We start from the raw sequence: 6,172 nt of genomic DNA, 5'->3' as shown, positions 1-6,172 counted from the left end.
GTTTTTGTAGGGACAGGGTCTCACCATGTTGCCCAGACTGGCCTCAAACTCCTGGCCTCAGATGATCTTCCCGGCTCGGCCTTCCAAAACACTGGGATTGCAGGTGTGACCCACTGTGCCCAGCCAACACCTGGATTTCAATACATATCTCAGAGTCTCCCCTGCCCCCGTTATGCCATCCTACCAGCTCCAGTCCCACAAATGCCCTTCCTCAGTCAGACTGAGCTGCTGGCTGCTGATGGGTGCGTGAAAAGCATTTTCATTTTCTTTTTTCTTTCTTTCTTTCTGTCTTTTTTTTGAGACGGAGTTTCACTCTTGTTGCCCAGGCTGGAGTGCAATGACACGATCTCAGCCCACTGCAACCTCCACCTCCCGGGTCCAAGCGATTCTCCTGCATCAGCCTCCTGAGTAGCTGGGATTACAGGTGCGCACCACCACGCCCAGCTAATTTTTTGTATTTTTAGTAGAGACAGGTGTTTCACCATGTTGACCAGGCTGGTCTCGAACTCCTGACTTCAGATGATCCACCCGTCTCAGCCTCCCAAAGTGCTGGGATTACAGGCGTGAGCCACCGTGCCCGGCCGGCATTTTCATTTCCAACTGGAACCAGCTCTGTTCTGGGAAGTCCATTTTGGGGAGGAAGGAGAGACAGAAAGCCAGAAGGGCTCTGAGTCATGTCATTCCCCTACTTGAAAGTTCCTGGTGACTCCCTGTCTCCCTTAGGACAAGTCCAAGTTCTCCACGTGCCACTGAAGTCCTGCTATTTTCATCCCCTTCCTTCCACCAGGGAAGTTCATCCCCACAAGCTGGTAGAGCTTCACAAGTAGACAGGCCCTGGCTGGGCGCAGTGGCCCAGGCCTGTAATCCCAGCACTTTGGGAAGCCGAGACGGGTGGATCACCTGAGGTCAGGAGTTTGAGACCAGCCTGGCCAACATGGCGAAACCTTGTCTGTACTAAAAATACAGAAATTAGCCAGGCGTGGTAGTGTGCACCTGTAGTCCCAGCTACTAGAGAGGCTGAGCCAGGAGAATCACATGAACCCGGGAGGCAGAGGTTGCAGTGAGCCAAGATCATGCCACTGCACTTCAGCCTGGGTGACAGAGTGAGACCTTGTCTCAAAAACAAAACAAAACAAAACAGGACCCAATAATACAGTGTGTAACTGGGACACGAAGGGCTTTGAGGACACAGAGACGTAGACCAGCCCAGACTTGGGGGACAGGGAAGGAGGGACATCTCAGCTGAGACCCGAGGAATAAACAGAGGTTACTCAACCATGCAGACCAGCGTAGAAGACTGGAAGGGTGGGGAACAGGGGAAGGGTGTGCCTGGCAGGGGGAACAACAGGAGCAGAGGCCTGAAGGATGCAATGTGCGGAGGAATCGCAGCTCTGCAGGGCTGGAGAGGTCAGCAAAGAGCAGACGTGAGAGGACTTGTGGGCTGCGACGGGGGGCGGCATGGACTTGACGCTCATGGAAGCCCTGTTGTATGGTTGAGGGTGGCTGGGAGAGGGGAGAGGAGGGGGAGAGCAGGGAGAACAGGGAAGGGACCAGGGTGGGCTGCCAAGTGGACGGAGAGGCACTGGTGGGCTCCAGATTTAGAGTCCGCAGACAAGACCGGAAGACTGACCAAACACAGAGGTCAGGGAAAAGAAGCCCCGCCAGGGCAGCCTTAAGGCAAGTAGGAGCAGACCCAGAAATCAGGGGTCTGGTGTGGGCCACCCTGGATGTACAAAGAGGCCTCTTCCTCCGGGCCTGACGGTGGCCCACACAGGACAGCCATGGGGGTGTGTGTGTGGGGGGGTGTTACCAGGTTGGGTATAGCCAACACCAGCAGGCCCTGGAGAGGGTGGGCAAGCTGGCTGCTGAGGCCTCAGACCCTGTCCTAGCTCCAGCCCTCTCCGCCAAGGGCATCCTTCACCCAGGGAGGGGGGAAAATGTCTGGTACCACCCCAGGGGCCGGGGAATATGACCTGCCAGGCAGAGGGGATTCCAGGCCTCATGCCTCTCTATTCTCTCTTCCCTGAGGCTCCCTGAAGGCCCCTCCATGCCCTAGGACCCAGCAGCCATGCAGAGCTCAAGGGAGCAAGCCAAAGACTCAGACAGGCGTGGCCCTGCAGGACAGGGACTGGTGGACCCGGGAGCCTCCCAGTGGTAGGGCCACAGGAAGGGCCAAGTGAACAGTGTAGGGGTGTGAGCACCAGGGGGCGCTGCAGGATCAGACCTGCACACCTGGACCCCGCCACAGGATGAGGTCCTAGCAGATGCTTCCAGTATCTACCCAAGGCCAAACTTAGTTACTCACACGACCTGACGGTCTCACACACACACACTCACGGATAGGGTTCCTATGAGTTCCACCATTTACTGGGTGTGTATCTTTTATTTTATTTCTATTTTTTATTTTTGTTGAGATAGAGTCTCACTCTGTCACCAAGGCTGGAGTACAGTGGTGCAATCTTGGTTCACTGCAACTTCTGCCTCCAGGGTTCAAATGATTCTTGTGCCTCAGCCTCCCAAGTAGCTGGGATTACAGGCGCGCACCACCACACCCAGCTAATTTTTGTATTTTTAGTAGAGACGGGGTTTCACCATGTTTGCCAGGCTGGTCTCGAACTCTTGGCCCCAAGTGATCCACCCACCTCAGCCTCCCAAAGTGCTGGGATTACAGGCATGAGCCACTGCACTCAGCCACGGATGTGTATCTTTGAGTAAGCTATGTATCCTCTTCGTTCCTCAGTTTTCTCATCTGTAAAATGAGAGTAAGGATAGTGACTCCCTTCCTAGGTCTGGCTGTGAGTACTGAAACATCATTAGCATAAAGCACCTAGAGTCGTGCTTGACACACAGCCAGTGCTAAATAAGTGCTCCCTGGCACAGGTATAAACACTCCGCTCACAATGTCCAAAAAAAATCATATGGCTCCTCGACTACCACTCAAACATGGAAGAATTGGGGTATGTCAGGAGGCATCATAATTTTGGCATGAGTCTCTTCCACCTTAAAATAACTTCTGCGACTAGGTGCAGTTGCTCACGCCTGTAACCCCAGCACTTTGGGAAGCCGAGGTGGGAGGATCGCTTGAGGCCAGGAATTTAAGACCAGCCTGGGCAACATAGCAAGGCCCCATCTGTACAAAAAGTTTTAAAAATTAGCCAGATGTTGTGTCTCACACCTATAGTAGTGTGAGGCAGGAGGATGGCTTGAGCCCAGGAGTTCGAGGTTACAGCGAGCTGATTGAGCCACAACACTCCAGGCTGGGCAACAGAGTGAGACCCTGTCTCTAGGTAAATAAATAACTTCTGGGCCTGTAGCTGCCCAAAAGAATTGGTGGGTGGGCCCCTGGGAGGCTCTGAATGGCAGGTTGAGTGTCATATAGAGTCTGTTTCCCTCCCTGGGGACTTCAGGGAAGCCATGTTCAAGCTCCTCCCCAGTCTGTCTATAGCCCCACCTCCTGGGTTTTAGCCACCCCCCTTCTCCACTTACGCACCGCCCCCCACCTCCACCCCAGTTCCCAGTCCAGCCTGCCCAGGCTCTGGGAAGGCTACTGCAAGAACAGGAAGGAACTTGGCAGGGGAACGCCAGTTCTGGTTCTTGGAAATAGTGGCGCCCACATGGCCTTCTTTCCCTGCCTTAGCCTGCCTGCCTTCCTTCCCATCATCCCCAGACCTCCCACACTTTGGGGCATCGTTGCCACTAGAGCCTCTCTTCAGGTGAGGTTGCCACTCCCTGCTGCCCCCAAGCTGGCCCCTTCCCACTCTTCGGACCTTGACCAGGACCCCAGGAAACAAGGCAATCACTGGCGGTGTGGGTAGGGGTGACGTCCAGGCTTCTCCTGGCCACCCACTGAGCTCTCCTCTGAGCCCAAGCTTACTCACACCTGGCCTCTCCCACAGGCCTCTGGGCGGTCCTCTGGGGTTCTGAGAGGACTCCACCTTACAGATGAGGAATTTAGAATCAGAGAGGGGCAATACTGTGCCTGAGGCCACACAGAGTGAGAACAAAGCCAGGACTCACACCCAAGTTTACTGGCCTTCAAACTCCAAGTCCTTCCCCTCCGTCATGTGCCCTCATGTCTAGAGTGGGCTTTGCAGGTGCTGGAGTTGGGGTCTAGTGGGCTGACTTAGGTGGGGGGACTGGGATTCTAGTTAGGCCAGCAAGGGAGGCCCAGAGGAGGGGTTTTGCAAGGCAGTGGCTTCAGACTGGGGCTGGACAGCCCGCAGGGAGATGACAGGGGCCAGCCCTGCTCTCCCTCAGATGCCTTTGTGAGTTCCCTCTGTCCTTTGGGTCTGGACTGTGGCTCCTGGAGTTTGTCAGCATGCACAGTGCTACCCCAGCCAGACTGCAGGGCCTCAGTCCTACCAACCGGGTGTGCAGGTGCAGAGGAGTGTGCAGGTGCAGGGGAGCCTGTGGAGGGAAGGGCCATGTTGAGCTTCCCTACCCAAGGAGGGTGGGCCTCTAGACCCTGTTCCCCTCAAGCACCATCCGAGGGCACAAGGAAGAGAAGATCCTGAGCCAGGACATATCGACTCTGGGAGGAGATGAGCAGCCGTGGGAGGCGATGAAACCCCCAGGCCTCCCAGGAGATCAGGTAACCCTCAGAGCAGGCCCAGAATCACCACGGGGTCTCAGAGTAATAAGGCTGACCAGGTGAGTAGCCAGAGCCCCTCACCTCCACCTGCTCCCACCTCCTGAGGCACCTCTGTGATGACACAGGACAAGCCCCAGGAGTTAGTGCCCAGCCTTGGCCAGGACCATCCCCTGGGGTGGGAGCTACCTAAAGTTGCCACCCCAAGGAAGGCCTGGAAGCAATCTGACTCACCATATGCCTAGGGCGAGTCCTGGTCAGGCCCTGTCTGTTCCTCTGTGACCCCCAGACCACAACACGGGCAGGCTCCTGGCCCTGGCCCGCCTCCCGGCCCCTCACCATGCCCTAGGACTGACATTAGTACAGGGCTGCACCTCGGTCCCCATGTGGCTAGCTGGAGGCATGCCTGGGTCTTGGCCCGAGCCTGGGGAGTGGGGCTGGAAAGTGCCAGGCCAGAATTCTGGGTAAGAGACAGCATTGGGCCAAGCATGGTGGCTTATGCCTGCAATCCCAACACTTGGCCTCCCAAGGAGGCCAAGGTGGAAGGATTGCTTGAGCCCAGGAGTTTGAGAACAGCTTAGGCAATATAGTGAGACCCTTGTCTCTACAAAAACATTAGCCAGGCATAGTGGCTGTGATCCCAGCTACTTGGGAGGGTGAAGTGGGAGGATCTTTGAACCCAGGAGGTCAGGGCGGCAGTGAGCTGTGATCATGTCCTTGCACTCCAGCCTGGGTGACAGAGTGAGACTCTGTCCTTTTACAGGACTGAGGGGCTTCAGCAGATCAGTCCTGGCCTCCAAGACACCCCGGAAGGAGTCGAGCTGGGTCTTGCAGGATAACTAGGAGTTCATCTGTCCCTTCCAAGACCCTTTGCAGCTTAGCGCTCTGTCAGGAGTCAGTCCTTCCACAAAACTCCCCCTACCCGTTTCCTTTGTGTTTTTTTCTCTCTCTCTCTCTTTCTCTCTCTTTCCCTCTTTTTTGAGACAAGGTCTTGCTGTGTCACCCAGGCTTGAGTCTTTGTGTTTTCTTCTTTCTCTCCCTTTCTTTTCTTTTCTATTCTCTTCTTTCTTTCCCTTCCTTCCTTCCTTCTTTCCTTCCTTCCTTCCTTCCTTCCTTCCTTCCTTCCTTCCTTCCTTCCTTCCTTTCTTCCTTTTCTTTTCTTTCTCTCTCTCTCTCTCCTTCATTCCTGTCTAAAACAAAAAAACAAAAAACAAAACTGAAGCTTATCCTGATTAGGTAAAATGTATATGGTAAGCCCTAAAACAAACACTTAAAACAATGATGACAAAAACAAAACTAAAAATACACAGTGAAATAAGTCATTAAAGAAATGAGGCCAGGCATGGTGGCTCACGTCTATAATCCCAGCACCTTGGGAGGCTGAGGCGGGCAGATCACTTGAGGTCAGGAGTTTGAGACCAGCCTGGCCAACGTGGTGAAACCCCATCCTACTAAAAATACAAAAATTAGCTGTGCATGATGGTGGGCACCTGTAATCCCAGCTACTCAGGAGGCTGAGGCAGTAGAATCGCTTGAACCTGGGAGGCAGAGGTTACAGTGAGCTGAGACGGTGCCATTGCAGTC

This window comes from Nomascus leucogenys, chromosome 2 (assembly GCF_006542625.1).
Source record: "Nomascus leucogenys isolate Asia chromosome 2, Asia_NLE_v1, whole genome shotgun sequence".
NCBI classification, from domain to species: domain Eukaryota; kingdom Metazoa; phylum Chordata; class Mammalia; order Primates; family Hylobatidae; genus Nomascus; species Nomascus leucogenys.
The sequence above is the reverse complement of the archived record's forward strand: the minus strand, read 5'-3'. Positions refer to the sequence as shown.